We start from the raw sequence: 23,406 nt of genomic DNA on the forward strand, positions 1-23,406 counted from the left end.
CGGATGGCGATTTAATCGCGGTTGAGCAAGAAAAGGGACGTGGTGAGTCGTTTGGCCTTTCAAAACTGCATTCGAAGTTCGAAGTTAATTCCAAATAAATTCTGTTTTTCCGTTTCGGAGTTACATAGTTAATTCGAAAATAATTCTGTTTTTCCGTTTCGGAGTTACATAGTTAATTCCCAAAATAAATTCTGTTGTTCAGTTTTATTTGTAATAACTCCCCTAGCAGTTACAAGGGTTGAGAGTTGTGTATTTAGACGGGTTCGTCTAACGTTTTTTGGAAGTTCAGATTTTAATCAAATTAATCAAAGAGAGTTTCTCTTAATTTCTGGTGGATTCCAGTTTCCTTGTTACTCAAGGTTTTCGTTTGAAACCTTATTTGCTTGTGCTGCGTCAAGTGGTATCAGAGCGGGTCTCTCCCGTCTTGGTATTCTTGTCTTATCATGGGTGATCGTGAAGCTGATGTCCCAGCCCCAATTACTCGAGCGGATCTGGACGCTCAAAACCAACGGATCGACAACCTAACCACCCAATTTGGGGAGATGCGAGAATTGTTGTTGCAAGCTCTTGGTGGCAACCATAGGCGAGGAGGCAGGGATGACGAAAGAAGAGAAGGCAGGGATGATAATCGAAGAGAAGGTAGAGATGGCGAGAGAAGAGATAATAGGAGGCAACTTATTCCGGATAGTGAGTCAGAGTCAGAAGAAGAACTTGAAGAACCACCACCACCGGCTAATAATCCTCGTAATCGTAATCGTAATTACGAGAATTTTGGCGATTATCGGATTAAAGCAGAAATTCCTAACTTTTGGGGAAATCTGAAGATTGAAGACTTCTTGGATTGGCTTGTAGAAGTGGAGAGGTTTTTCGATATTATGGAGGTTCCTGAGCATAAGATGGTGAAGATGGTAGCTTTCCGTCTTAAAGCTACAGCGGCTGTTTGGTGGGATCAATTGCAAAATTTACGGCAGAGGCAAGGAAAGCAGCGGGTTCGAACATGGCGGAAGATGAAGTCGCTTATGATGGACGATTCTTGCCCACATATTATGAGCAGATTCTCTACCGTATGTACTTAGGCTGTGCGCAAGGCACCCGTTCAGTTTCGAATATACCGAAGAATTCATGCGTTTGTGAGCGAAACCATTTGACCGAGACTGACAACCAAAAGGTCGCGAGGTACAACAATGGGCTGAAGATTTCCATCCAGGAAAAAATTGGTATGCAGAATATATGGACTTTGCAGGAGGCGATTAACATGGCATTGAAGGTTGAATTGTTGGAGAAGGAGAAACGCCAACCCAACTTCCGCAGAACACGACGGAAGCCTCTGAATATACTGCTGGTGCTTCTAGTGGCTCAGGAGATAAGGGAAAGCACAGCAGCGAGAATCTTGGAGGATCGACAAAACCAGCAGATTGGCCAAAACAAAAATTTCAACGAAGGTAGCGGCGGAATTACAGCAGAGGGCAGCCCCGAAACCAGTCCCGAATCCGTATGCTAAGCCCATGACGGACATATGTTACCGTTGCCAAAAACCAGGGCATCGTTCTAATGTTTGTCCGAGCGGAAGCAGGCCAACTTTATCGAAGAAGCCAATGAAGATGAGGAAAACGATGAAGTCGGGAAAGATGATTATGCAAGGGCTGAATTTGCAGTTGAGGAAGGAATGGAGAAGATTACCTTGGTTTTGCAGAGAGTTCTTTTGGCACCAAAGGAGGAAGGGCAGCGTCATAGTATTTTTCGTTCCCTCTGCTCAATCAAAAACAAGGTGTGTGATGTGATCGTCGACAATGGAAGTTGCGAGAATTTCGTGTCAAAGAAATTGGTGGAGTATTTGCAGCTATCTACGGAGCCTCATGTCAGCCCTTACTCACTAGGTTGGGTTAAAAAAGGCCCTTCGGTTCGTGTAGCTGAGACTTGCCGAGTGCCACTGTCAATTGGTAAGCATTACAGAGATGAAATATTATGTGATGTTATTGACATGGATGCATGCCATATTTTGTTAGGGCGACCTTCGCAATTTGATGTGGATGCAACTTTCATTGAGACTTGCCGAGTGCCGCTGCCCTCTGTTGTAATTCCCTGCTACCTTCGTTGAAATTTTTGTTTCGCCTCAACCGCGATTAAATCTGCCATCTGCTCGATACCACTTGACGCAGCACAAGCAAATAAGGTTTCAAACGAAACCTTGAGTAACAAGGAAACTGGAATCCACCAGAAATTAAGAGAAACTCTCTTTGATTATTATCCCTGCCTTCTCTTCTTTCGTCATCCCTCCCTCCTGGCCTATGGTTGCCACCAAGAGCTTGCAACAACAATTCTCGCATCTCCCCAAATTGGGTGGTTAGGTTGTCGATCCGTTGGTTTTGAGCGTCCAGATCCGCTCGAGTAATTGGGGCTGGGATATCAGCTTCACGATCACCCATGATAAGACAAGAATACCAAGACGGGAGAGACCCGCTCTGATACCACTTGACGCAGCACAAGCAAATAAGGTTTCAAACGAAAACCTTGAGTAACAAGGAAACTGGAATCCACCAGAAATTAAGAGAAACTCTCTTTGATTAATTTGATTAAAATCTGAACTAAAAACGTTAGACGAACCCGTCTAAATACACAACTCTCAACCCTTGTAACGCTAGGGAGTTATTACAAATAAAATGAATAAAGAATTAATTCGGAGACTTAACTACGTAACTCCGAAACTGAAAAAAACAGAATTTATTTTGGGAATTAACTATGTAACTCCGAAACGGAAAAACAGAATTTATTTGGAATTAACTTCGAACTTCGAATGCAGTTTTGAAAGGCCAAACGACTCACCACGTCCCTTTTCTTGCTCAACCGCGATTAAATCTCATCTGTTCTACATCGTCCTCTCCACCTCCGAAGAACTCGACCCCGAGTTATGATCTGGATAAAGAACCTCATCTTCACGGAACTCATATAAATCTGCAACATTAAAAATATTGGAAATTCCCATGGAATCCGGTAACTCAATAACATAGGCATTATCATTGATCCGTTTGAGCACTTTGTAAGGACCATATTTCTTCGGTTTAAGCTTGCTGTAAGTGCCAACTGGAAACCTCTCCTTCCTCAGAAATATCATCACAGAATCGCCTTCTTGAAACACTTTAACACGTCGATGCCTATCCGCAGCAGCTTTGTACTTAGCATTTGTTTGCTCAAGTTTCTGCTTGACTTCATCTCGAACGGCTACCACTTCCTCACCAAATTTTTCGCTGCCATACTGGTTTGCTGGCCTCTAGGCAGTTTCACCAAATCTACAACATGGTTAGGTATAGCAGTATAAACAATGGAAAATGGAGACTTCCCAGAGCGCTATGGACTGCACTGTTGTATGCAAACTCCACCTGCGGTAATGCATAATCCCATTGTTTCGGCTTCTCTCCACAGACGCTCGCACCATATTGCCCAATGTCCGGTTTGTAACCTCAGTCGCCATCGGTTTGGGATGGGCAGGCTGCTACGATTCAAAGTAGTCCCAAACAGTCTCCACAAAGTGATCCAAAAATGACTCAAGAACTTGGTGTCACGATCAGATGTAATGGATGTAGGAACCCCATGCAAGCGAACAACCTCCCTGAAAAACAGTTTGGCTATATTTGATGCATCGGCAGTCTTTTTGCAGGCTATGAAATGCGCCATTTTTGAGAACCGATCAACCACCACAAATACAGAGTCCACTCCCCTTTGTGTTCGGGGCAATCCGAGGACAAAATCCATAGCAAGATCCTGCCAAATATCGTTAGGAACTGGTAATGGCATATATAATCCAGTGTTTTGTACCTGCCCCTTCGAAGTTTGACAAATGTAGCACTTGCGCACAATAGTTCCAACATCACGTTTGAGCTGTGGCCAGTAAAATCTCTCCTCCAACAATGCAATTGTTTTGTCACGGCCTAGGTGGCCACTTAACCCTCCACCATGCAAGTCCCGAATGAGCTTCTCCCTCAAAGAAGAAACTGGAATACACAACTGGTTGCCTTTGAACAAATAACCTTCATTGAGAAAGTAATCTGCCATTGGCTCTTGATTAGTGCACTTAATCCAAATTTCCCGGAAATCATCGTCACCTGCATATAATTCCTTCAGACATTCAAACCCCACAACTTCTTGAGTCAGCGTGACTAATAATGAAGCTCTCCTACTCAGCGCATCTGCCACACGATTGGTCTTGCCGGAAGTATGCTTGATAACGAACGAAAATTTCTGCAAAAAAGTCATCCATCTAGCATGCATTTTATCAATATTTTTCTGGCTGTTAATATACTTCAACGCTTGATGATCTGTAAACAAAACAAATTCCTTCTGGATAAGATAGTGCTCCCATTGCTTCAAAGCTCGAACAACCGCATAGAACTCTTGGTCATAAGTACTCCACTTTTGACGTGCATCGCTCAACTTTTCAGAAAAGAACGCAATTGGCCGCTTGTCTTGTGAGAGCACACTCACTCCCACACCGCTGGCATCACATTCAACTTCGAAAACTTTCTCAAAGTTTGGAAGAGCTAGAACCGGTGCGGTGCAAAGCTTTTCTTTTATTTCTGCAAAGCTTCTTTCTTGCTCCTCTCCCCAGCTGAACCGGCCCTTCTTCAAACATTCTGTGATAGGTGCAGCAACGGTGCTAAAATGCTTCACAAATCTTAGTAAAAGGTGGCCAAGCCATGGAAGCTTGAACTTAAACTGTCTTTGGAGCTGGCCACAAGGATTGCCTTGATCTTCTCGTCATCTACCTGGATACCATTCTCACCAACAACAAAACCCAAGAACAGTAGCTTATTTGTGCAGAAAGTACATTTTTTAAGGTTCACATACAACTTATTTTCTCTCAACACATCTAAAACTTGTCTCAAATGCACAAGATGTTCTTCTTTTGTGGTACTATAAATTAAAATGTCATCGAAATAAACAACGACAAAAGAACCAATGAATGGTCGAAGAACCTGATTCATGAGCCGCATGAAAGTGCTAGGTGCATTTGACAATCCGAATGGCATCACCAACCATTCAAATAATCCGTCCTTGCTCTTGAACGCTGTTTTCCATTCGTCTCCAGTGTCGTATGCGAACCTGGTGGTATCCGCTTCGCAAATCTATCTTAGAAAACACCCTTGAGCCGCTAAGAACGTCCAGCATATCTTCTAACCGTGGAATGGGAAACTGACTTGACTGTTATCTTGTTGATTGCCCGGCTATCAACACACATTCGCCAAGTTTTGTCTTTCTTTGGAACCAGCAAAACAGGAACTGCGCAGGACTCAAACTCTCCCTGATAAATCCTTTCCGCAGTAATTCTTCAATCTGCTCTCTCAGGATGTCATTCTCCTTGGGGCTCATCCGATCATGGGGCAGATTCGGAAGGCTAGCTGTGCACCAAGTCAATTCGGTCAGATGTCCCGTGATAGGAGGCAGCTCGTTTGGCAGATTTTCGTAAAGTAGTTCCTGAAATTGATTCAAAATCTGCTGCACATCTTGTGGAATGTCACGTTCTCCTCCGCCAATTTTCAACAACCCTTCAACACCAAGGGACAAAAACACTCCGCTTCTTTGACAGCCTCGTTCAACTCCTGCTCGTTGTGAATTAGGGTTAGAAAACTAGAACTCCTCGTCTTGGGCTCAACAGATTGCTTTATGCGGGCTGTGTGGTTGCCATTGCAATTTTCCGGTTGTTCCAAGAGAACATAATTACATTATCTCGTCCCTTGAAAGTTGCATCCACATCAAATTGCCAAGGTCGCCCTAACAAAATATGGCATGCATCCATGTCAATAACATCACATAATATTTCATCTCTGTAATGCTTACCAATTGACAAAGTGGCACTCGGCAAGTCTCGGCTACACGAAGAAGGGCCTTTTTAACCCAACCTAGTGAGTAAGGGCTGACATGAGGCTCCGTAGATAACTGCAAATACTCCACCAATTTCTTTGACACGAAATTCTCGCAACTTCCATTGTCGACGATCACATCACATACCTTGTTTTTGATTGAGCAGAGGGAACGAAAAATACTATGACGCTGCCCTTCCTCCTTTGGTGCCAAAAGAACTCTCTGCAAAACCAAGGTAATCTTCTCCATTCCTTCCTCAACTGCAAATTCAGCCCCTACATAATCATCTTTTCCGACTTCATCGTTTTCCTCATCTTCATCGGCTTCTTCGATAAAGTTGGCCTGCTTCCGTTCTGGACAAACATTAGAACGATGCCCTGGTTTTTGGCAACGGTAACATATATCCGTCATGGGCTTAGCATACGGATTCGGGATCTGGTTTCGGCTGCCCTCTGTTGTAATTCCGTGCTACCTTCGTTGAAATTTTTGTTTTGGCCAATTGCTGGTTTTGTCGATCCTCCAAGATTCTGCTGTGCTTTCCCTTATCTCCGAGCCACTAGAAGCACCAGCAGTATATTCAGAGGCTTCCAGTCGTGTTCCTGCGGAAGTTGGGTTGGCGTTTCTCCTTCTCCAACAATTCAGCCTTCAATGCCATGTTAATCGCCTCCTGCAAAGTCCATATATTCTGCATACCAATTTTTTCCTGGATGGAAATCTTCAGCCCATTGTTGTACCTCGCGACCTTTTGGTTGTCAGTCTCGGTCAAATGGTTTCGCTCGCCAAACGCATGAATTCTTCGGTATATTCGAACGGGTGCCTTGCGCACAGACCTAGGTACATACGGTAGAGAATCTGCTCATAATCTGTGGGCAAGAATCGTTCCATCATAAGCGACTTCATCTTCCGCCATGTTCGAACCCGCTGCTTTCCTTGCCTCTGCCAGTAAATTTTGCAATTGATCCCACCAAACAGCCGCTGTAGCTTTAAGACGGAAAGCTACCATCTTCACCATCTTATGCTCAGGAACCTCTATAATATCGAAAAACCTCTCCACTTCTACAAGCCAATCCAAGAAGTCTTCAATCTTCAGATTTCCCCAAAAGTTAGGAATTTCTGCTTTAATCCTATAGTCGCCAAAATTCTCGTAATTACGATTACGATTACGAGGATTATTAGCCGGTGGTGGTGGTTCTTCAAGTTCTTCTTCTGACTCTGACTCACTATCCGGAATAAGTTGCCTCCTATTATCTCTTCTCTCGCCATCTCTACCTTCTCTGCGTCATGTGAACCTTAAAAAATGTACTTTCTGCACAAATAAGCTACTGTTCTTGGGTTTTGTTGTTGGTGAGAATGGTATCCAGGTAGATGACGAGAAGATCAAGGCAATCCTTGACTGCCACCCAAAGACAGTTTCAAGTTCAAGCTTCCATGGCTTGGCCACCTTTACGTAAGATTTGTGAAGCATTTTAGCACCGTTTGCACCTATCACATGAATCGTTTGAAGAAGGGCCGGTTCATTGGGAGAGGAGCAAGAAAGAAGCTTTGCAGAAATAAAAGAAAAGCTTTGCACCGCACCGGTTCTAGCTCTTCCAAACTTTGAGAAAGTTTTCGAAGTTGAATGTGATGCCAGCGGTGTGGGAGTCTGAGCTGTGCTCTCACAAGACAAGCGCCAATGCGTTCTTTTGAAAAGTTGAGCGATGCACGTCAAAAGTGGAGTACTTATGACCAAGAGTTCTATGCGGTTGTTCGAGCTTTGAAGCAATGGGAGCACTATCTTATCCAGAAGGAATTTGTTTTGTTTACAGATCATCAAGCGTTGAAGTATATTAACAGCCAGAAAAATATTGATAAAATGCATGCTAGATGGATGACTTTTTTGCAGAAATTTTCGTTCGTTATCAAGCATACTTCCGGCAAGACCAATCGTGTGGCAGATGCGCTGAGTAGGAGAGCTTCATTATTAGTCACACTGACTCAAGAAGTTGTGGGGTTTGAATGTCCGAAGGAATTATATGCAGGTGACGATGATTTCGGAAATTTGGATTAAGTGCACTAATCAAGAGCCAATGGCGATTACTTTCTCAATGAAGGTTATTTGTTCAAAGGCAACCAGTTGTGTATTCCAGTTTCTTCTTTGAGGGAGAAGCTCATTCGGGACTTGCATGGTGGAGGGTTAAGTGGCCACCTAGGCCGTGACAAAACAATTGCATTGTTGGAGGAGAGATTTTACTGGCCACACTCAAACGTGATGTTGGAACTATTGTGCGCAAGTGCTACATTTGTCAAACTTCGAAGGGGCAGGTACAAAACACTGGATTATATATGCCATTACCAGTTCCTAACGATATTTGGCAGGATCTTGCTATGGATTTTGTCCTCGGATTGCCCCGAACACAAAGGGGAGTGGACTCTGTATTTGTGGTGGTTGATCGGTTCTCAAAAATGGCGCATTTCATAGCCTGCAAAAAGACTGCCGATGCATCAAATATAGCCAAACTGTTTTTCAGGGAGGTTGTTCGCTTGCATGGGGTTCCTACATCCATTACATCTGATCGTGACACCAAGTTCTTGAGTCATTTTTGGATCACTTTGTGGAGACTGTTTGGGACTACTTTGAATCGTAGCAGCACTGCCCATCCCCAAACCGATGGCTGATCGAGGTTACAAACCGGACATTGGGCAATATGGTGCGAAGCGTCTGTGGAGAGAAGCCGAAACAATGGGATTATGCATTACCGCAGGTGGAGTTTGCATACAACAGTGCAGTCCATAGCGCTACTGGGAAGTCTCCATTTTCCATTGTTTATACTGCTATACCTAACCATGTTGTAGATTTGGTGAAAGCGCCTAGAGGCCGACAAACCAGTATGGCAGCGAAAAATTTGGCCGAGGAAGTGGTAGCCGTTCGAGATGAAGTCAAGCAGAAACTTGAGCAAACAAATGCTAAGTACAAAGCTGCTGCGGATAGGCATCGACGTGTTAAAGTGTTTCAAGAAGGCGATTCTGTGATGATATTTCTGAGGAAGGAGAGGTTTCCAGTTGGCACTTACAGCAAGCTTAAACCGAAGAAATATGGTCCTTACAAAGTGCTCAAACGGATCAATGATAATGCCTATGTTATTGAGTTACCGGATTCCATGGGAATTTCCAATATTTTTAATGTTGCAGATTTATATGAGTTCCGTGAAGATGAGGTTCTTTATCCAGATCATAACTCGGGGTCGAGTTCTTCGGAGGTGGAGAGGACTGATGTAGAACAGATGGCGATTTAATCGCGGTTGAGCAAGAAAAGGACGTGGTGAGTCGTTTGGCCTTTCAAAACTGCATTCAAGTTCGAAGTTAATTCCAAATAAATTCTGTTTTTCCGTTTCGGAGTTACATAGTTAATTCCAAAATAATTCTGTTTTTCCGTTTCGGAGTTACATAGTTAATTCCCAAAATAAATTCTGTTTTTCCGTTTCGGAGTTACATAGTTAATTCCCAAAATAAATTCTGTTGTTCAGTTTTATTTGTAATAACTCCCCTAGCAGTTACAAGGGTTGAGAGTTGTGTATTTAGACGGGTTCGCCTAACGTTTTTTGGAAGTTCAGATTTTAATCAAATTAATCAAAGAGAGTTTCTCTTAATTTCTGGTGGATTCCAGTTTCCTTGTTACTCAAGGTTTTCGTTTGAAACCTTATTTGCTTGTGCTGCGTCATCTCCAAGCAGGAGAAAGTTTTGAGGGTTGTGAAGACAGATGGGAAAGTTTTAGAATTCAGGGCACCAACTTTTGTTAAGGACATGTTGATGAACTTTTCGGGCTCTGGTATTAGTGTATCAAAGCAAGCCTCAGAGCTTCTCCCTCCTAATTACAAACTGAAGCTTGGGAAGGTTTACTATATGATTCCTCTTCTGGGTTCATTGCAAGTGATGCGATCGGTGCAGGTATTATTTCATCTGTGGATGTTACAGAAAAGGACAGGGCTGCTACAAGAAGGATTAAGATCTTCATAACAAAGCAATAGCTTCAAGAGCTATTGACAAAGAAAATATCAGTAAAGGAGGTTCTTTCACTTCAGGGCTTGAACAGAAATCATCTTACCCCAACCAAGACCACCAGGAATTATAAATCTCTCATTCCCTCTTCATTTGCTTCCCAATTCTCACTCTCTCAACAACAGAAACACAGTTTTCTATCTCTTCCTTTTATTTCACACGAAACAAACCCCTCATTTCTTATGCCTTTCCTTATTTTATGTGACCTTTCACGAGAATTAAGTGCATACTAAGCTTAAATCAAGCTTCTGATGACAATCCTGCAGATTGATAATGAAGAGAATGAAGAAATCGAAGAACTTGGGAACTTCCTAGTTTTAGTATTAGCTGTTAGCTTAGCTGTCTAACGGCTAGTTTTATTTCCTTTTTGGTAAAATTCCTACAGCTGTAATTCCTATCTTTTTCAGCTGTACCTTGCTTGATAACCAATTCTAGCCTAGGTGTAAGGATCGTAGCCTCCAATGATTATGTATGGCTGGAGATGAGTCCTTGGTACCTAAAATTTAGGCTCTGAGCTATTTTGGCAGTATGTGTCATGTATTTGAGTGTGTGTTTGTGCTCATTTGCATCAAGAGAAATATACTGAACATTCTTCATTTCATCTGCTCTTTCTCTTCTCCATATACCGTTTTTCATAAACGATTCTTTCCTTGCTCATATAACAAAACTAAAATCCTCAAACATTAGACACAGATTCAACACTTTCCTCCTCCTCACACACTATATACATGTCACCTTTGCTCCTTCGCACCAGCAAGCTTCGTCTGTCTGCATTTGGAAGAAAAAAGGACACGACCCGCGCGCCTGTGACCATGGCCACCTAGGCACCTTGCCTAGATCCGCCATCCGCTTAGCCCCTAACTCCCTAGTGTCGGTGTCCTCCCGCCTAGCGCCTAGGCCAATATTTTGAACATGCTCAAAACCTCGAACGGGCTTGCTCTGTGCCTAGACGTTCGTAGTCATGAGTTCAAGTCCGATTCACCAGAATATTTTAAAACCCGAGTATAGCCGAGCGGCTGTATGCTTTTTAAAATAAAATTAGGAAAAAAACCTAGTATAGCCGCGTGGAAGTATCTGTACTACACCAACTTCAGTTGTTCGCTTGGTTGTGAGCAAGACAGCTGCTGGACAGCTTTACCATCACTTGATTCCTCTTGTTCTTCTTATTGTTGGTAATTTTATCACCTATCTCACGTCATCAGAGAACACACTGTTATTTTCTTACTTTTATGGAGAAAAGATGGGAAGGGGGAGTGTAAGAATATGACATCAATTGTTGTTTTTTGAATTAGGTAGCAGTCCATTTGATGTTGTGGATCCAAGCTGGGAGTTGTATGTCCTGATCCAGAGGAAAACAGATCAGCAGGGGGAAATCTATAATAGGTTGCTTGGTTTTACAGCTGTATATCGTTTTTACCATTATCCTGATAGTTCTCGGTTGCGGATTGGTCAGGTTTGCTCGTTGTATATATCAGTTGCTATTTATGCATGCTCTAGTTCAAATAAATTTCATTTTTTGTGCAATCTTGGTGCTGTTGAGTTTTAACAAGCCTGCTTGTTGATGGCAGATATTGGTACTGCTTCCTTATCAACACAAGGGTTATGGACAATACCTTCTTGAGGTTCTCAATGATGTTGCAATATCTGAAAACGTCTATGACCTCACAGTTGAAGAACCATTGGATTACTTTCAACATGTACGCACTTGTGTTGATATACTGCGCCTTCATAAGTTCGATCCATGTAACAACTTATGACATGGCTGACAAGACTTAGGTCACCAAGATTCATGTCCTCACTGGAGGCTGGAAAACTTAATGTCATGATCTTGGACTGGTTCGGAAGCAGGAATTCATGAAGGTTGCAGGTGTTCATTTTGCTAGGAGTATTATGGCAAAGATATATTGCTTTTGGTTTCATTATTGTTCGTACGTATGTTCCAAGAGCCTAAAACTCAAACTGGCTTATGTTTACTGTAATTAATATATTTTACCCCAGCAAGATGGTTAAATTTACAAGTCAGTAATAGTCTCCTTCAGTCAAAGTATATTATACAGGTTGTTAGTTAGTTATAACAGATTTAGTCCGGAGACTAATATGTAATTTGGGCTCCATTATCAAGAAATCTCTTGAACTGTCTAGAAAATCCATTTCCCATTTCCCATTTCTCTTGAACCAAATTAGTCTCCCAAACCAAATTTATCTCCCAAAGAAACACTTTTTCTCTTGCTATCAGAAGCACCATTGTGAAAGAAAACAACACTATCAGTCTATCAGGCATGGCTGATGATCATAATGAAGACCCCCGAAATGAAGTTCCAGCAGCTGTTCCCAATGTAGAGCATGCAGAAGATGCGGAAAGAGAATTGCAAAGGCAAGAAGAAATTCTTTCAAATCAACAAATGCGAGAATATTTCAGATCAGTTTTTCAAGAAACTGAAGTTGAAGCCCTTAGTTGAAGCCATTGCTCCACAAGAACAACCACGCAAGTTGTCGCGCTGTAATATGAAGATTTGGCAGCACTTTTTCAAGAAATGGAACCACAAAGCAAGAAAATGAAGATTTTGCAGCACTTTTTCAAGAAATTGAACCACAGCAAGAAAATGAAGATTTTTCAAAGACTGTTTCAAGAAATTGAACCACGAAAGTTGCTTCACTAGAACAACAACTAGAACAAGGCTCTTCCTCCGAATTAACCCTTGTTATCAAAAATCACCCAAGGCCTCCAAGAGTTTGGTCAGCTTAAGAAACCTGGAGTTGCTGCACCAGAACAACAACTAGAACAAGGCTCTTCCTCCGAATTAACCCTTCTTATTATCCGCAATCAGCCCAAGGCCTCCAAGAGTTTGGTCAGTTTCAAGAAATCAAGTTGCTGCACCAAGCAACTAGTACAAGGCTCCTCCTCGAATTAACAAGTATGTCCCTTCTTATCCCCAAGAATTTGCTCAATTACAAAACGTGGAACCCAACATGCCCAAGAAGTCATTGCAGCACAGGCATGCCTGAACAACAACAAGAACTTGAACAAAGTTGGAGCCTCCAAGTCTCACCTCGCCACGAATCTGCAGCCCAAGAACATGCAAATCATGGCAGACAGACATGCCTCTGCCTCAACAACCGCAACAAGTAGAACAAGGAGGCCATGCCCCTCCTGACGTCCCCCCAAGCCACCAAAACAAGATCACAAGGTGCAGCAGGCGTTTTGAGAAGCAGTTGGCATATAGTGAGTGACACGAGCTACGTTGTACATGTGCAAAAAGACGTGGAAAGCCACATCTTGCCATTGTTGGAGGTCAATGAATTTCGAACTAGGCATAAAGAACCAGGAGGTCACAGTGTATGATATTGATGGTGACGAGTACCTATACATGTCACCTTTGGTCCTTCGCACCAAGCTTCGCCTCTTCATTTGGAAAAAAGGACACGACTCCACCGCCTGGCGCCTGACCCGCCAGAAGGCCTAGATCTTCCCAGCCGCCTAGGCGCCGCCTAGATCCTCCCAGCCGCCTAGGCGCCGCTAGATCCTCCCAGCCGCCTAGGCGCCGCCTAGATCCTCCAAGGCCGCTCTAGGCCCCCTAACTCCCTGGTATCGGTGTCCTCCCTCCCAGCGCCTAGGCCGATATTTCAACACCGCACAAAACCTCGAACGGGCTTGCTCAGTGCCCTCGACGCGTTCAGAGTGATGAGTTCGAGTCCACCCGCTGTAATATTTTTGAAAAACCACGATAGCCGCGCGGCTATACTATTTCAAGGACATACTAGGTATAGCCGCCCGGCTGTACTATTTTCAAAATAAAATTAGAAAAAAACCTAGTATAGACGCGTGGAAATATTATTTTTAATATAAATTTGTAAAAACCCGAGTATAGCCGCCCGGCTATACTATTTTCCATAAAATATAAACCACCATTCTAACCTTTCTACGAGAATGGATTCATCTTCATATGATTCTTTGGATCTACCATATGAACCACCTTTGGCTATGATTTTTTCTCTTATTGTTCCTTCTTTTTGTATAAAATTTGGATTTTATAACTATTGTGCACGAATTATAATAATTTGAGAAAATTTTGATAAATCACATCAACATGTCATGTGGATATGTACACAAGGGACAAAATAACTTCTCAAGTGAGTCAGTGAATTACTAAAGTATTTTCATGATCACAAATTTATTGATTCAATTTAGCACTCCGGACATAAATTTGTTTTCGTAAGGCTCCATTAACATAATATTTTAAACCTATAGCCATGAAATATCATAATTTGAATTTCTCTTTTTTAATTACTTTATTTAGTAGTTATGTTTTAATCATTATTTACTCAGTGAATAATTAGTATTTAAGTATTTTATTAAATAAAAAAAATTTAAAAAAAAACCAATTACTATTTATTAAGTAATATATTTATGAAGTTAATTAAAATATTTAATACTAATTATTCACAAAATAAATAATTATTAAAACATAATTACTAATGAAAGTAATTAAATAAGGCTAAGATTTTATTGAATTACTAAAAAAAAATATTTTAAAAATGTACTGACCTAAAGATACTAAGTTTATACTTATTATTTAAAAAAACCTCTCCCGACGAACTTTCGTCGGCACAGTCTAACTCAATGCAATTTTGCGGATTAGACCTCTCCCGACGACATTTTGTCGGCATAGGAAACTTTCCTCAGGAGAGGTCTGATCCGGCAAATAGATTAGTTTCTTTGCTCTTATTTTTTGCCCAACTTCTTTAATTTAATATATATGTCTTTAAGTAATATCTTAGCCTTTTCTAATTACTTCAATTAGTAATTATTTTATTATTCGAATACAGACGCACCGCTATACCGTTTAAATATTCGAATCTATTTAGGAAATATGACAAAGGGCACCTAAAAAGATGAGCAACATCATTATATCACTTCTCATACACATGCAACACACAAACAAGGCATAAATTTTCTCTAAACCCTAAGCGCCCACAGAGGAACAAAGTTAGAACGTAAATACATACCATGTCTAATTGATTCATTATCTCAAGGCTCGGCTTTGCTATAGAGAAATCCAGATTTTTATAGTTATATTTAAAGAGTATAGCCGATCGGCTATACGCGTAAAAAAGAATATTTTAGCAGCCGGGCCGCTCAGGTATACTCTATAAAGAATATTTAAAAGTACAGCTGTGCAGCTATAAGCCATAAACAGAATATTTTAAAAGATAGTATAGCCGTCTGGCAATACTCCATAAATAGAGCATTTTAGAAGATATCATCGCCGCTCGGCTATTCCGTTTTTTAAGACGTTCATAAATCAATTCGGGACCCTTCCTTGATATGTAGCTGAAGCGATGAATGTCCAGATCAATCTCTAAGTAGTTAGGACCCTGCGTGTGAGAGAGCTTGATAAAGTCAAACAACATGGTTTTTCTGTTTCATCTTCTTAACACTCAGCAACATAAATGTTCAATGTTTACCTTGTTAAAATTGTGCTGGGGGCATGAAAGAATTGGTTTGTCATTATATGCATGTACAAGCTTCTTCTCAGCAGAACTCCGACCGATATCCTCAGGATTTACCACCCCAGCCAAGATCTTTAGTCTTTCTCTAAAAGGTATAGTGGAGTCCTTTGCAAATCCTTTAACTTTTTCTGTCTCATTGTCAACCGTTTTCTAAAAGCATCATTCAAATATATCAACAGACTGAGTGTTCCAATTGAAGATAAGATCACATTTCCATTATAATAAAGTACATGCCTATCCAAATGGATGAAGTTGCATACAAAATGAAGTTACCTTGATAATGTCCTGGAATTGAGGAGGGATGTCTTTATCAAAATTCTCAGAAACTTTGAAATACATTACAAGACTCATCCCCTCTCCATCACTATCACCAAGAAACATTGCAGCAGGATAAGTAGGCAATTGCAACAAGGCGCAGAGCAATATCATTAGATATTGACCAAATATAACAAACATAACATAACAAGATAAATCAATTCTGAAAAAATACCTGTATGTTTACAATGAACACTTCCCATTTGCTTTCACTTTGGGAAGCTCAGGATGCTGGGAAATGTGATGTATCTTTTTGGGGCATACTGACACATCAACACCTATTGGAGTTATATGGACTGTAGTTCGGAGCAGTTGACTTTCGTTATCTCTGGATGGTAGACCAACAAAAAATAATATTATCATTTGCAAGGCAGAACAGAGTAATTAGTTGCAAATGTCTAAATTCAGTTAAGGTTGGTCTTGACAAAAGAAAAAACCAAAGTCATACTTGAAATAGTTCTCGCCACGGAATTTAAAAGTTGAGGGTGGAATCTCAGACCAAGAACCTGAAGTCGGCTTCTCTACTCTACAATATGGAATGATATATCCTGGTCTAGGCCGATACATAAACCTTTTTGATTGACCTGTGGATATATCATTGAAATGTTCAGTAATATACATGTACATCAATCCCAATATTCTAAGTTTTCTTTCTATTCAAAGAAAATTGAATTATTTGAATGCTTACATTGTTCAATGGTTTCTTCTGCATCACAGGATCTCCTTTTAAAAGAGAGTATGAAAACGGCCCATGGCTTTCTCTGGAACTTGTGGAACCAAACTCTGTGCACTTAGAATCTTATCGTTGAAACTTACAGAAGGTACCAATTGAGATATGCCAGATTTCATGGCATTGTCTTGAATTCTTTCATTAGAATCACGTTCATCCTCTGTAAGTCCTTTAAAGCTTCCATAAGAGTCATCTAATATATTCTTCCTCTTACTGCAAACTTCATCAACCTTCCCTAAGTAAAAAAGCTCATAGCCCTGACTATTAGTAAGCGAAAACCGATTTGATTCCTTGCGCTCATCTTTGTCTGTGATTTTATGTGATTTACCTCCGTCAATTTTCATATAGCTTTGTTATTCTTCGTACTTACACTCGTTATCAACAAAGCTAGCAGATCTTTCGTACTGAAGTACTTGGCCATTTGAGATATTCCGAACTGGATTGCTTGCTAATGGAAAACCATCTGTAGAATAAGAGAAGAAAATTAAGAAAACAAAACAAAATCCTTTTCCAATAAGTAGCTCAAGAAAAATTACTTCAGTAGTAATGACGTTTTGCAATCAAACAAGACCACAAGGCTTTCATTCTGTAATATATAGTTACAGGTTGATGGCCAATACCTCCATGTATACTGATAAAGTCATCTTCCGAGTCAGACTCCAGATACTCACCGAGTCAAACCAAGCTTCCTCTTGGAAAATTACTGCAAATGAATAACTTTAAAAATATGAGATTCAAGAGCTATGAATTTTCTTGTCAGCACTATTGGTTGAAATTGAAAGATCGTTGAAATCTAAGGAAAGAAAGCACACACCATTCGAATCATATTGACTGTGGTGTCATTGCAGCTGGGTGAGATGGAATGTTGAATTAGAAACCTTAGATCTTCTGTGAGTAGTTGTTGCACCATTCTCAAAGTCCACATGAACAAACTCATTGACAGCATAGTCACTCACGCGACCTCTTGCATCACTATTTATTTTCATGAAACTGGTATTTCTTTTCTTGGTACCATCTGAGGCGGAGCAGGTTGCCTTTCTATGGCGTTTGATGACCCGCTGAGAGTGTTTTTTCCGTGGTTTAATTGTTTTGGATGGGGTTGACATGCAACCAGCCGTTGTGGCTTTTAAATCATGCAAGTCCCAACTACAACGATGCCTTCATCAAGTCCTCTCCAACCTGTGTGCCTACAAATGAAACAAAATACATCAGAGAAAGATTAAAGGATTTCTGGAAAGCAGTTTCTATGATCACAAATAATCATGAGAACGCAATCAATTCTTTCATCATGAGACTGTTTCAGTAATTTATGGCTCAAATGCTAGAATAGTTAACCAACTTAACACTTGGAAATTATTAGAATCAAACGGATGACACACAGAGGTCTCTATGTTTAATGAGTATGGTGACACTATCAGAAAGCACCTTGGTTAGAAGCGACTGGTAACTTGAAGCACTACACTAGTTATTCAATCAATTTGTAGATGAAAATTTGTGCAACCATCATAAAAATCAAATGTCTGATTCAAACCTTCTCAAACAAAGTGGGATGTCTCTTTCCCAGTCCCATAGATAAGCCACTTATCTATCATAAGCCCCAAATCTTTAGTTCTGACTCACTAGAACATAAACATGACCAGAAAACAAAAAGATAGTACAACCACCTCAAGAACAACTCAACAAAACCTTAGTCCTTGTACTTGCTATTATCTATCTTAAGCCCCAAATCTTTAGTTCTTACTTTGGTTTAATTAATTAGTACCTTTCTCTTAAGTAGTTGGTATTTGCAAAGTAAATGGGAGCATCAATCTCAAGTATGAGAATTTGAGAATTCCAGGAACATTGCTTGCGTTGGGATACTGCTCAACATTTCTGTAAACCATGGAATTCGGAAGGTTTCCTCGAACAAAAGTCCTTGGCCTTGCCACAAACAAAAGTACCCTGATCATAGATATTGCAACCTACACAGAAGAAAAAAGAAATATTAGTTCTAATGCATAGTTTTAAGTTGATAGATATAGTGTTACTGTCACACACAATAGTGATACGTACCGCTAAGACTAATCCAATTTCAATGCTGCCAAAAACGAAGTCGATATAGGCACTCAGGTAGACAACAAAGTCAAACTTGTCAACCTTCCAGAGGTGAATTGCGGCTTCATAGACTATGACAACAAGCAAAGCCCGACTATGTGTTTCAATGTCTGTATATTCTCCAAGTCTGATTCAGTCAGGATTTCCAACTACTCATCCAACTTAGGCCAACCCAGATTCCTAACAATTACATACTACTTTTACATGCTCAAATCTCTATTGCCTCCTCTAGTAATAACTTTTCGACCACATCTTTCTCTTTTCAGGATGCAAAACACATAATCAAAAGCAAATTTTTGTATAGTGGCCATCAGAAATTGAAGCGAGTTCATAATTTAGCTAAAGTCAGGAAAAAAAAAAGGACACCCGCCTAGGCGGTCGCTAGCGCCTAGGCCCATTTTTCCAACAGCCTAACTGAACAAAAGCACAGTTTATAGGTTTTGAGCTCTAATTATGAACATCATTACCGAATTTAACATTACAGAACAAAATCCACCACTTGTTCTAGATTTCTGTGCATCATAGATTTTCCAAAATAAGCAAAATATAAAGATAATTTAGTTAAAACTACAAGTTATCTGAATGCATTCCACTAAAAAGCAGGAAGCAGAGTAATTGAAGACTGAGCTTAGTGAAAAGAAAAACCAGGTTGAAGAAACTATCCCACCAGCCATAGTCTGCAGGGCTTGAGCTCGATTGGAACCAAGCTTAAGTTTTTCTTCAATATTCCTATCTTTCTTGCTTTTCTTTGATTTCTTGGGAGACGCCATGAGGGCTCAAATGAGGAATTGCCCACCTCTATTTTGGCATTGAACTTGAAGACTTTGATGGGAAATGATTAGCGAGCCAGGCAGGAGGGAAATATAAAGCTCGTATTGCCATTTTTGGCCTCTTTTTTTTCAATAAATAGTATAGCCGTATTATGCTATGAAAATGATATTTAAATGGTATGTCCGCACGGCTGTACTCTTTAAATATAATATATTTAGATGGTGTAGCCGGCCGGCTATACCAGCATTCTGTCATCTCTTTGAAGGAGTGTACTGATAGAATTCATACTAGAATGAAAAAGGTCTATAGGTATTGAGAAAAACAATGTCTATATTTCTATTAATATTAATAATAGGTTACAATCAATGTATCAGACAATGAAAGCATGCGGCTCTTGTCATATGGTACTTGAGGAGTACATCAAAAGACACAAATATTGAACAAGAGCAGTAATTAAAATGAATGGCTAGACATCTCATAAGACCACTCACCCATCTTGGTCCCAAGATCGAATTATACAATGTAAACAGAGCGCAAAAGAACAGATTGAAGTGAAAGACACTCGTATCTAACCTCTAAATAGAAACGTCCATTTGGGAGGGGTTCACCCCTACATAAATAATAAATTTTTTTCTTTAAAAGGAGGAAGCATGGTAGCGGAGTTTACAAATGACATTCTGCACACTAGAAAATTAAGTAGGAAAGGAGGAGGTTGAAAGATCTACTTGGTAATTTCCACTTCACAAGAAAAATCAGCTATTGAACCTGTCGAAGAATCAATGATAACCTACAAAATTATATAAAAAAAAAGCAAAAATCAGTGAAACTTATACTTTGGGTCAAACTTTATATGCCTTAAGAAAGTTAAAAGGGAAAGAAAGGGACCAGTGACACTAATCTACCATTCCCATTTGACGGTTGCCTTCCATTATCCTCCTTACCCGTTGTTTAAGTGACAAGGTACAAGCAAAAATCTATGAATATTCAATAAAAACAACAAAACACATGGATCACAAAAGCCTATTGTAGAATCGTCGATGACTGGGCTGCCACTATCATGTGTGTGGGGAAACATTCCTTATGCTTTCTTTTCGACAAGTAAAACTACAACAAAAGTCCCTTAAGAGAAACCATAGTTTTAGACTTGTTGTGTATGATGGGATCTCAGGCTTTGTAAACGTGCGTTAAATCCCCGTATTTTAGTTAGGACTTGATTAAGGGTCTCAAAACGTTGTATTCTACATGGATTTCCTCTTAGCATAACTGTTTCTCCTTATAGACTTCCTCTCAGTAGGAAGAACAACTGCAAGTAGAAGTTCCTATTATACAGGACTTCCTTTAAGGGAGTGTAATTGGGGAGTATGGTAGTGGAGTCTTTAAGTCCTCTTGCATTTTCTGCTTGGTTGGCTTTACATGGACGGTTTTTAACCATCGACCAATTACAAAGAAGAGGCTTGCAATTGGTGAACCAGTGTGTCTTGTGTTGGTCTCTCATGAAATCAATAGACCACTTGTTAGAATGTTGTCTTTTATAACAACAAAAATCTATTTTACTTTTGATTTGGTCGAAAGAGTTTCACCAATTCTAACATTAATTTGAAATTAAATCGAATTGGATCCTTCCGGTAAACAAATTACTCAATTTCTTCCTGGTTTCCCGACATTTTCTCAGCAACCAAACAAGACTTACCGAAATGTAGTAATCCACGCACCAGGCACGTAGGTGCCGAACCCGGAGGACGAAGGCTTTGCCTCGGCAGACATTGAGAGACCCCAACCAATCAAATCAATGCAGCAACTGAACCTGAAGAAGAAAAAAAAAATTGAAGCTTGAGTTGAGAGAGAGCCTCAAGACTGAGTTTTTGATGCTTGGAAACGCTTATAAAGAAGCAAAATGGTTGTGTCTAGCTTCGTGTTCGTTTCTCTATCCCTTCATTTCACTCGCGGACAACATTCCTCTATGAGTTTCGTGTTCATTAGGAACATATTTAAAGCGTATAGCCGGGCGGCTATACCTTTAAAATCATCGAATATACGGCTATACCGTTAAAGTATTTGAATATATTTGCAGTGTATAGCCGTCCGGCTATACTTTATTTCTCCAACAACCCAATAGGATTTAGTAGGAGAAGCATCCAAAGCTGAATCTGTTGTATTGTGGCAAAACCTCTCTATCTGTCTGTCTCTGGTGTCTCTTTAAAAGTCAAACAAGAAGCAGCAAAGTCTTAGCCCTCCGCATGCTGTGAGTCTGTGACTGTTGGCTTGGATTCATTGAACTTGGTTGAAATTGAAAACCAACCAACCATGACAAAAGTGAAAGGACATATACATAGAACATAGAGAACAGAGGGAAGCCTCAGCTGTGCAAATTGCAAGCAAGAAAAGAAGATTGGAATTGGAGAGAAGGTGACCACTTTTCATAAACATAAGGTGCTTTTCTGTCAGCAGGGGATCTTTGTCTTCTGATTTCACTTCTTTTTCCATCTTTCTTTCTCTCCAAAGCCATAAGGATGATGCATATATTACCTCCAAAATAAGGTGTACAAAATTTCAACCAAAATTTTCTTTGAATCAGTTGAAGAAGATTTCATTGGCCCGTACTATTACCTCCTCCTCAATATCAAACTCATTCACATAGTCTAAAGTAGCGTCCACCCTACAGTGCTATTCCACTTGTACAGTCGAAATATTTAAATAAATAAAAAAATTTATAGGCATGTAGTCAAAATATTAGACAGTAACATTAGGCTTCTAATACACAGAGGTTCCTCAGCACCCGAGAGAGGCAAAGCTTCCCATCTTATACTGTTGCTCTGTCTCTCTTCTCTTATTTTAATCTCTCCTATCTTATTTTGCTCTCTCCGTGAAATTACAACATGGCAACCCGTTCGTACAATTCTCTATCTGTATTTTTATCTGTAAATTTGAATGCGTTTGTTTTTCTTCTTTGTGAAAATTTGGTTTTGTTTTGTTGATTGTACAGCGGTGGCAAGATCCTTTCTTTAGGTGGCAGCGACAGAAGAGGTTGCTTCCCCTCTCAGAGTTGTTCAGATCGAAGGAATCTTCATGATTCTCGTCTTTTCTCCGTTTTGCTGCTTGTAAATTTTTGGAAGACTATGGATGCCTAAGTTGATTATAACTATGGACACGACCCGCCCAGGCCACCTAGATCCTCCCAGGCCGCCTAGATCCTTTCAGGCCGCCTAGGCGCCGCCTAGATCCTCCCACGCCGCCTAGGCGCCGCCTAGATCCTCCCAGCGGCCAAGACGCCGCCTAGATCCTACAGCCGCCAAGGCGCCTCCTAGATCCTTCCAGGCCGCCAAGGCGCCTCCTAGATCCTTCCGGGCCGCCAGGCGCCGCCTAACTCCCTGCCGTCGGTGTCCTCCCGTCGGTGCCTTGGCGATTTTTCAACACCGCCGAAATGAACAGGCTTGCTCAGTGCCCTAGACGGCGTTAAATGCACGAGTTCGAGTCCTCTATCCGTGGCTACCATGGTGTCCAATTTACGTATGTTTCTGATTCTGCAAATTTTTTGTTTGTTTACGTGGAAAAGGATTATCAGAGCTAAACCCTGGATAGATTAAAGAGTATAGCCGGCCGGCTATACCTTTAAAATATTCAAATATATTTAAAGAATATAGCCGCACGGCTATGCCTCTAAAACTAGTGTTACAGGTACCATCTTGCCATTTCGAATAGGAAATGCAAGACAATCACTCTAGCAATAATTATGACAATAACAACTTTGGACACTTACAAGTATATTTTTCTTAAATGGTGTTGAGAAGAAGTGTTGATCAATGCTTGAAGCTCCCTTTAAGAACCTTTGAGTAGAAAATATAAGGGGTTCTTCGATCTAAGTCCAAAATGATTAGCTGTCATTGAGTTTAGTCCACGCTTTTTTTGTTTTAGATGTAAGTCATTTGACTTTTATTACCTTTTTGTTGTGTCGATTTACCCATTGGGGTAATAAAGAAAACACATTGAAAATCTAAATTTAATGCATTATCTCCTCGTAATTGAATTTTAGAATTTAAATTTTCAATTCTTTCCTTGGTAATATTTTCCTAATGCATGGATAAAATTTAATTTAG

At 40.4% G+C, this 23,406-nt stretch overlaps 2 pseudogenes; one reads left to right on the top strand and one right to left on the bottom strand.

Moving 5' to 3' along the window:
- Positions 1–8,540: 8,540 nt before the first annotated feature.
- LOC103330479 (histone acetyltransferase type B catalytic subunit-like) overlaps positions 8,541–23,406 on the top strand; it is a 34,193-nt pseudogene continuing 19,327 nt past the window's right edge.
- On the bottom strand, positions 14,505–17,553 carry LOC148916630 (uncharacterized; annotated as a pseudogene).

Source organism: Prunus mume, linkage group LG5, assembly GCF_029339155.1.
Source record: "Prunus mume cultivar Tortuosa linkage group LG5, ASM2933915v1, whole genome shotgun sequence".
NCBI lineage: Eukaryota > Viridiplantae > Streptophyta > Magnoliopsida > Rosales > Rosaceae > Prunus > Prunus mume.